This window comes from Nannospalax galili, unplaced genomic scaffold (genome assembly GCF_000622305.1).
Source record: "Nannospalax galili isolate Female #2095 unplaced genomic scaffold, S.galili_v1.0 scaffold543, whole genome shotgun sequence".
Taxonomy (NCBI): domain Eukaryota; kingdom Metazoa; phylum Chordata; class Mammalia; order Rodentia; family Spalacidae; genus Nannospalax; species Nannospalax galili.
Window position 1 is genome coordinate 140,228 of NW_008352270.1, and position 9,268 is coordinate 149,495.

The 9,268-nt window shown below is 46.5% G+C and overlaps 1 protein-coding gene across 1 annotated transcript in view; it reads left to right on the top strand.

Annotated features, from left to right (window-relative positions):
• Positions 1 to 9,268, top strand: part of LOC103746899 (kinesin-like protein KIF28P) — a 65,808-nt gene that overhangs the window by 1,437 nt on the left and 55,103 nt on the right.

Below are 9,268 nucleotides of genomic sequence, written 5' to 3' on the forward strand. Positions count from 1 at the left end.
AAGAGGCCAGCAAAATTTGTGCTGCCAAGCAGCACAGCACATACATAACCACTCCTGAGTGAGCTGCAATTTCCTGACCTTTGCACTTTCCAGCTGATTCTTTTTCTCTTCTGTCCTCAGGATAGCCCACCATTTCTGCCCTGTGCTTTACATTTATCTGGGCGTGGAAAGTATTTCAGCAGCCATGAAGCTATTTACCTACTTAGCTTAAGTTATATGTTAAGTAGATAATTACTGTTCAAAGCCCCCTTGGCATGTTTCCAGGCCAAAGAATTAATAGTAGAAAATAATGAGACAGGGTCTCACTCTGTCCTGCAGACTGGCCTGAAATTCGAGACCCTTCTGCCGTAACCTCCCACATACCAAGATTACTCCTTACTCCTTGCTTAAAACCTGATTGGAAGAAAACAATTTATATCATTCACAGTGCGTGGATGATCTATGTGCTGTATCTAGTCTTTATCTTCATTGTAGAATTCGAGAACCAACTTTTCCCTTTTCATTTAAAGAATCAGTGTGTAACGGGCTGAGGAAATGGCTCCATAAGTAGAGTGCTTGTAGAACAAGTGTGAGACCTTGAGCTCAACTCTGGGATCCCAGTGCTGCTCCACTCTGTGTGTGTGTCTTTGTGTGTGACACATGGGAGGTGGACACAGGAGTCTCTGGAAGTTCAAAGGCCAGGTAGCCTGGGATCCATAGGTGTCTTGGTGGAAGGTAAAACAATGTCCTCTGCCACACCCGTGTGCACACAAATGCACAAAAGGAGTGGGAAAGAGATGTCCTGAGCCTTGGTTTCCTTATCTGAGATAGGTAAGAACACTGATACCCATAGTTACTCTACAGGAAATAGAGGAAATACTATGAGTCAGTCAGTGAGCACAATGCCCAGTCTCTCTGTGTGTGTGTGCGTGTGTGTGTGTGTGTGTGTGTGTGTGTGTGTGTGTGTGTGTGGACTCTGGATGGAGCCTAGGACCTTATGCAGTCCAGCTTCTGATAGCTACTCAATATTAGTTACTATATTTGTGGTTTTCATTGAGAGAATATACTCTGGACGACTTTGGAAAATGGCTACTTTGTTTCCTATAGCCTTATAGAAAAATCAGCTGGATATGTCTATACTTATTTCTGAACTCCTGTTCTAGTTAGTATATGAAATCTCAAGGTGCTATGACACCCATGGCAGACAGATCTGAGATTGCAATATGCAGGGTAGTAAGGCCAGTGGAGCCTGGTGATTGGGCTTAGAGATAGGAAACAAAGTAGTAATCAGGATCTCAGGCAGCTTATTTCTAAAAGCAAAGCTATGAGGCACACTCCTGATAGCGGCAGTCTCAGTCCTGTGTAAGGCACACACCACTCTGATAGCATGCTGGGAAATGAGGGAACTCTAACCAGGGCATTACATTGGCTATACCTCCAAATGACTATAATTGTGCTAAGTTGAATTCCTACATTCCTTAACTGATTTAGAATCTCATGCACTTTCTGCACTGTACCTTGAGCCTGCAAGAGAGTCTCATGCACGAGAAGAGCTGATCAGTTTTCCCACCAGGAACCCTAAGAACCAAACTAATACTTAGCATGTCTCCTACAAAAGGGAGTTTCTTTTTGTGAGTGACAGGGTGGGGGGAAGGGGGGGAATCCAACCTAAGGTTTTTAGCAAGTGAGCTTATGCCCCAGTGGACGACTACAAAAAGACCTCCACTGTGGATGAAAACAGTAGGAATGTGGTAAGTCCATGTGCACCATCCAGCAAGGCGGCCCTGTGTTTCAGTGCTGAGTGGGGCCTGGTGTGAGTAGGCCATAGCAGTCCATGAGTGCTTCTTAAAACTGGGAGTTGGGGGGGGGGTGGCTGGAAAGATGGCTCAGCAGTTTGGAGCACTGACTGCTCTTGCAGAGGACCCAGGTTTGATTCCTGGCACCCACATAGCGGCTAACAACTGCCCGTAACTCTAGTTCCAGGGGATCCGAAGCCCTCTTCTGACCTCTGCAGGCATTGCACAACAATGGTGCACTTACATACATGCAGGCAATGCACTCATACACAAAATAATAAAATACTTTAAAGCTGGGGGTGAACTGGCAGCCAGCAGCTGCAGTGCCCACAGATTTTGCCACAGCAGAATCAAGGGATCAAGTTGAGAACTGGGGACGTTTACACTGGCAAGAAATAGCCAACCTATATGAGAAGGGCGTGGTGGGATACAAGCCTCTTGCTTCCCACCATCATCCCATTCTGGGTTGTGCATGCTGTAGTGTACATACTGAAGTTCTCTGTGTCTGGCAGCAACCCTAGCAGTGGGCACCTGGGGCACATTGGGGGTTGAGGGTTTCTCTGAGGCAGGGAGCCTCCTAGACTCCTAAGGGCAGGGCACACCAGCTGTTCAGATATTAAGAGATTAATTAACATTTTCAAAGTCTTCAGTCAAGCCAACCAAGATGGTTTGTATAGTAAGATCATTACCTGTTCCCCTGCAGCCAGTCTGGTGGCCCAAGAGTTAGATGGCAGTGCAGGACACATAGATTTAGTTCCAGTCTTGGATTGAAACGGGTTCCCTGGTCACGGTGAGTGCAGTGCAGTTACCTACACATTAGTTTGCTTACATAGATTTAGTTCCAGTCTTGGATTGAAACGGGTTCTGGGTTCCCTGGTCACGGTGAGTGCAGTGCAGTTACCTACACATTAGTTTGCTGGATGTTCAGCTCTGTGCTTAGCTCTCACTAGGAAAAGCTTGGCTTGGAGCTATGGCTACACAGCTTAAGGCATATTTATGTCATTTGCTATTTAGCAAAAGACTGACATAGTCAACCTGCTAGTCCTTGTGAACTGGACAACTCTACAGATCCAGCTCTGAATCAAAGGCTGGGGCTGGAAGTATATGCACACCTGACTGCTCCTTGGCTATGTTCATCCTACTTTAGCACATGTAGGCCAACTCTACCTACCACTCTGGTCAAGGGGATCAGAAGAGCTGCACCTAACACTGTATGCAGGAATTGAGAACTTGTAGAGGATGCTGTGCTCATGCCACTTACTAAGAGTAGAGGGCTGCACTTACTGTTGGGACCAGCGAAACCTGCAGTTCACCCTTTCTTCTATGGTAGGCTTGTCTTCCCATTGTAACCAGTGCAGTGTTGGTGAGTGGCTCTGCCTGTCGTGGGTCACTGTACTGCCAGAAACTGCTAGTTCTAAAGGGACGTATGCAGTTTCAGCTCATTCCTAGAGCTGGTGCCAAAAGCCTAGAGGTGTTGTATAGAATTTCCATCCCCAGAGTGTTTTCAGAGACCAGGGAGATAAACAGAAAACATGGAGTGGAGGTGTTCTCCAGTTCCCCGGGCACAACAACACTTGTTTTGCTTGAACAGTCATGCCCTCGTTCCCACCAGTCACTGCTCAGGGATCCAGAAAGCATCTTCTGTGGCCGTGGGCTCCTGTGCCTTCAGCACCCATATCCACCAGAGTGGTAGTCTCGTCCTCGTATGACCAGTGAATAGTCAGTTATAAGGGAGGCCTACGTCACCCTCTGTAGTCCTCATTCTGAGACAGCCTTGGAGCTACCTCTCAAGTGGGAACCCATCCCCATAGCCTACATGATGCCCCATCTGTGGGTCAACAGGGGGAAAGGTAAGAACTATGTATGGTTTGGCTTTAATTTTCTTCTGCTAGACTGTTTTGGGTGGCTTATCTTTTCCCTGGAGTTGTAGGCAAGATGCAATTCACACCACACCTGCTTTCTTCTTTTTGGTCTTTCTGAGACAGGGTCTCCCATTCGCACCCCTGCTTTCTAATTGGCTGAACAAGTGATACACACACACACCCTTTTTCTCTACCATTTTGCTTATCCCTTTTGTCAGGCTTTACTACAAGGTGCGTGTTGAAACAGTTCCAGCCATGTTCAGTTTCTCCCAGGCCGACGGTGGCCTCATCCACATCATAAACATCCTTTCCCACAGCTGGGCTGAGGAGGAAGGTCTCTCCATTCTCAAGAGACAGCTTGTAAGTTTGTTTTTCATTCTACTCAAAAAAAAAAAAAAAAAAGGCTTCCCAGGACTGGCATGATGGCAAAAGCACTTGCCACTCAAGCCTTACGATCTGAGTTCGAGCCCTGAAACTCACTATGGAAGGAGATGACTCCCAAAAGTTGTCCTTTGACCTCCACATGTACCATGGTGTTGGAGATATGCCCACATGCACATGTTCACATGCACGCGCACACACACAATTTATAATAAAATGAAAATGGATTTCTCAGACCCTTGAAACACCTGGGCATAAATGACTTCCATGCCCATTGCCCCCAGAGCAGCTGGAACTTTATGCTTGCCCTGAGGTGCTGCCCTGGCAGACCCTCTCATTTGTCCAGGCCTCTCATGCCCACGAAGATATTCCCATGGGAAAAATTTCCTTGGGTCTGGCAGGCAGTACTGGCACTCTGCCTCAGGGCCAGATGAATGTGTCTATGACTCCTTTCTCAGGTCTCATTACAGATGTACCATTCCCTCCTTTGTCCCAGTGTCCCCATTCAGGCAGGTGAGGCTGTTAGGGACACACAAATAAGTTTCTGCTGTGTCTAGGAATTCTGCTGCAGTGCTGTTCTGAACAGTCAGGTTTCTGTCTCCATCGGCACATTCTGTACTCGTGTGTGTGTGTGTTTGTGTGTGTGTGTGTGTGTGTGTGTGTGATAGGTACAGAAACGCAAGACTCAGGGTGAGGGTGGGGCCCACTTCCCTACTCCTGGGGTTCAGGTTGGCATCCCACTGTGATGATGTGGTGGTGGATGCACCTGTTTCCTCTCCCAGTTCTTTACCTCTTTTTATTTTCTATTTTTATCTTATGTGTATGAGTGTATTGCCTGCATGTATGTAAGTGCACCCGTGTCATGCAATGCCCATGGAGGCCAGAAGATGGCAGTGGATCACCAGGAACTGGAACTAAGGATGGGTAGTAGCCACCATGTGGGTGCTGGGACCCAAACCTGGGTCCTCTGCAAGAGCAAACAATGCTTTTAATGCTAACCCCTCTCTCCAGGCTCCCAGTTCTTTACCTCTTGCTACACAAAGCCCCAAAGTTCCTGTTTGGGGTCCCAGCATTTCACTTCCTCAGCCAGGTGAGAAGCTATAAGAGTGAGCAAGAGAGAGTTGCACACTTTTAAGTAGTAAGTTTTTTGATTTTCTGGCTCTTTTTTTCCTCAGTCATCTGGGCATTGGTGGCATCCAAACACCCACAGCAACAGCCACCTACTACTGTAGCAGTGGGAAAAGCAGCATTCAGCAAACAGCTACTCCAAACCCAGCAGTGACTTCAAGTATACATGTACTTGTGAGAAAGGTCACAAGCATCTACCGGACAGGGCACCCCTTCCCACACAAAATCAAATGTGTGACTGGGGTGTCCCCTACCCAAGCCTCTGTTTCCTCGCACAGTTCCTCAGTCTTCTGGCTGGCTTGCCAATTTTTTCCAGAAGAATTCTAGTACCAGTGTGTAAAAACTGCCCACTAGCTGCCATGACAAAAGAAAGAGGTAGATAGATTCAGGATTGCAGAGTGAACCTTACTGAGGTCTTATTAACAGAAGTATGGTCCCAGATAGATCCCACAACTCTGGTAAGAGAAGAGGAGTGTATGGTCAAGACAAGGACTTCATCTAAGCAACAATGTACTTGGCTCTTTTCAAACTAATAGGGGAGGTACCAGGCACATTCCCGGCACTGATAGTGTCCAGGTCCAGCCACCAAGTTTCATACACCATTGTAATGGTTTATTTGTTTTTTGGGTTTTTAAAAAATATTTTATTTATTATTATTTTTTATTTTATGAGTATTATGCCTGCATGTAAGTAAGTGCACCCATGTCGTGCAATGCTTGTGGAGGACAGAAGAGGCTGTCGGATCCCCTGGAGCTGGAGTTACAGACAGTTGTTAGCAGCCATGTGGGTGCTGGGATTTGAACCTGGGTCTTCTGCAAGAACAACCAGTGTTCTTAACCGCTGCACCATCTCCCCAGCCTGGTTTGTTTTTAAATTCACATTATGCTTGTAAGCTCTGCAAGGAAAGCCAGCTACGGTGGCTCAAGAGCAGTCATGGCTATTAAGATTCAAGATGGCAGCAACCATGTTAAACTGGCTCCTTCCAACTCTCGGGAACTCTCCTGCACCCACTTGCATGTCTGCCTTTGTGCCACCAGTACCACACTGCCATCCTATAAGTTGTGAAATCAGGAAGTGGTTTGTTTTTTTCAAGATGGCTTTGAGGACTAGAGAGATGGCTTGGCCCTGTATAATTCATTTTCTATGTTTCTGGACTTGGTTTTTGTTGAGAATGTTAACATACTTAGCCATAAGAGACAGCATTTTGTAGGTTTGTTTTCTTACAGCATCTTTGGATTCAGCACCAGAATAAAACTGGCTTATGGGGGAGAGGTGTTCATTCCTCTATTTTTTGGGAAGAGCTTATGAATATGAGATGTTGAGTGACATTTGGTAGAGTTTGGCAGTCAGCCCATTACGACCTGGTTTTCATTGTGGTCAGTGTCTCTGGTCACTACTACGATTGCTTCACCTTTTACTGGTCTAGGTAGGTGGTGGCTCCTGAGTCAGTTTCTGTATTTCTAGGAATATGTTCATCTCCTCTGAGTTATCTAATGTGTTGGTATGTGGTGGTTCATAGTAATCCTCTACACTCCCTGCGGTTTCCTTTAGTTGCATGCATATATTCATAACAACGCTTGTCTTCTGATCCATCTTGTCTCTGTTTTCAGTTTCTGTTGGGGGCTTTTCCCCAGTGTATACATCATGCCTTCTTACCTATTCACATGCCTCATAATTTTTTACTGGAAACCAGACACTTTAGATACAGTTGTAACTGTGGCACCCAGAGTCCCTCTCTCTGAGGTTTACTGTGTTTGCTTGCTTGTTTAACAACTGGCTGGATTATTTTATTAGTTATCCTCTCTCCCCTAATTCCTCCTGGTGTTTCTCAGTCAGTACACAGTTTTGGCACAGCCAATAACATTGTAGGGAGTTCTGTCTCTCCATGAGCTGGCTCAGTGGTTAAACATCACTATTTGTTGGCTACTGTCTATCCTGGGTTGTAAATTGATTTACAGACCTTTGAAGGGACAGTTTCTGAATGCAGTGGTTCATGTTTCTCTGACCTTCTGGTGGGCACTTCCCAGCTGTCTTCTTCCCATATCTACCTGAGAATTGCAGGATATACCATTTTATTAATCTTGATTTTTTCCAGATGCCTTTAGATTTTTTTTTTTTGGTTTATTTATTTTTATTTTGTGTGTGTGTGTGTGTCTGGCCTCTTTAAGTATTTTAGTGCACCAAAAGCATGCAATACCCTTGGAGGCCAGAAGAGGACAAGGAATACACTGGAACTGGAGTTAATGGATGGTTGTTAGCCACCATGTGGGTGCTGAGCAACAAACCTCTGCAAGAACAGTCAGTGCTCTTAACCACTGAACCACCTCTCCAACCCCCACCCCACCCCCAGGTGCCTTATAGCACAACTTCCACCACTCTTGAGAGTGCCATTAAGCTTGGGCTCAATGGTCTCTTTCCCCCAAAGAAGCTTCTTTAGGCCTTGAGTTCATGGTCTGTTCCTCCTCCTGCTCCCAGCCACCAAAATCTCGAAGCCAGGGCTCTGGGTTGGATACCTGGTCCATGGCAGACTGCTCTCAGAGACCCCTGTGCTTGAGGTTGCACACTCTGTGGAAGTGAGGCAGCAGCCTGAGGCCTCAGAGGCCTCTCCTGGTGCAGAAGTACTGTCTCAGGACCAGGGCACAAGGATGGCCAGGACTCCAGGGTTCTCCACATGTTATAGTCAAACCAGAGCCTCTACTCAGTGAGTGGGAGCTAAGCAGCTGAGGGAGGGCCCCAACCAACCCAGGGTGCAGCCTAGCAACAGGGAGATAAAGGCAGATGAAAAATGTCATGGTCCTGACCCTGCTGGGAAGAAAGTACTCCCCCTAGAATCTGGAACAGAGAGGTAACTTGTCTAGGGTTTAGTACTCTAGAATGGAGCCCTCAGCTTGCTAAACTGGCAGAGGAGGTATGTGGAATAGTCCTTCAAACATCACCATCTTTCTTTTTCTACTGAATTTTAGTAGATTTTATTAAGCAGCTTCTTCCTTTCTTTTCTTTCTTTTTCTTTCTAACACAGGGTTTATGTATAAGCCAGACTGACTTCAAACTTATGATCCTCCTGCCTCTGCTTCCTGAGTGCTGGGATTACGAGATTGTACCACATTGTTTCTTCATTTTCATTTATTTCTGCTTTCCTTGTTTTTGTTTTGTTATTTTATACAGGGTCTCACTTTGTTCCAGCTGGCCTGGAACTCGCCATGTAGGACCAAGTAGGCCTTGAATTCCCAGAGATCCTCCTGCCTCTGCCTCCCAAGTGCTACAACTAAAGGTGTGCGCCACCATACCTGGCCCGTTTCTGTTTTGGTTTTTTGTTTGTTTTGTTTGTTTGTTTTAAGACAGGGTCTTCCTGTAGCTGCAGCTGGCCTGGATTTGCTATGGAGATAAGGCTGACCTCGAACTCACAGAGATTCACCTGCCTCTGCCTCCTGAGTGCTGGGATTAAAGGTATGCGCCGCCACGCCTGGCCCTGTTTCTTCATTTTCATCAACAGTTTTTCATTGAGAGTAGCATGACTTTGTTGGAAGTTCATCTCTCTGATGCTGTAGTTACTGCCATTACCGTGTGCTGGATCACTTCAGTTGTCAACCTGACACACCTGGGTAGAGGGAACCTCCACTGAGCAATTGCCTCCATTGGTTTGATCTGTGTCCATGTCTGTGTTGTATTTTCTGGATTGTTGAGTGATGTGGGGAGGGCCCAGCCCACTGTGGGCAGTGCTACCCCTGGGGCAGGAGTCAGGAGGATGGCAAGTTTGAGGCCAGCGTGGGTTATATAGTAAATCATAGCCTAGCTTGAGTTATATAGTAGGACCAAAAAACGAGGGGAGGCCGGAGAGATGGCTCAGGGAGTAATAGCACATCTGCTCCTGTGGAGGACCTGAATTCCATTCTCAGCACCCACCTTGGGCAATTCACAACTGCCTGCAACTCTGGCATTAGGGGATCTGACACCCTCTTCTGCCTCTGCAGATACTTGAGCTCACACACACAAACCTACACATACAAGCACGCACATAATTTCAAAAATAAATATCTCTTTACAAAATAAAAATGGCCAGGCATGGTGGCGCCACCTTTAATCCCAGCACTTGGGAGGCAGAGGCAGGCAGATCTCTGTGAG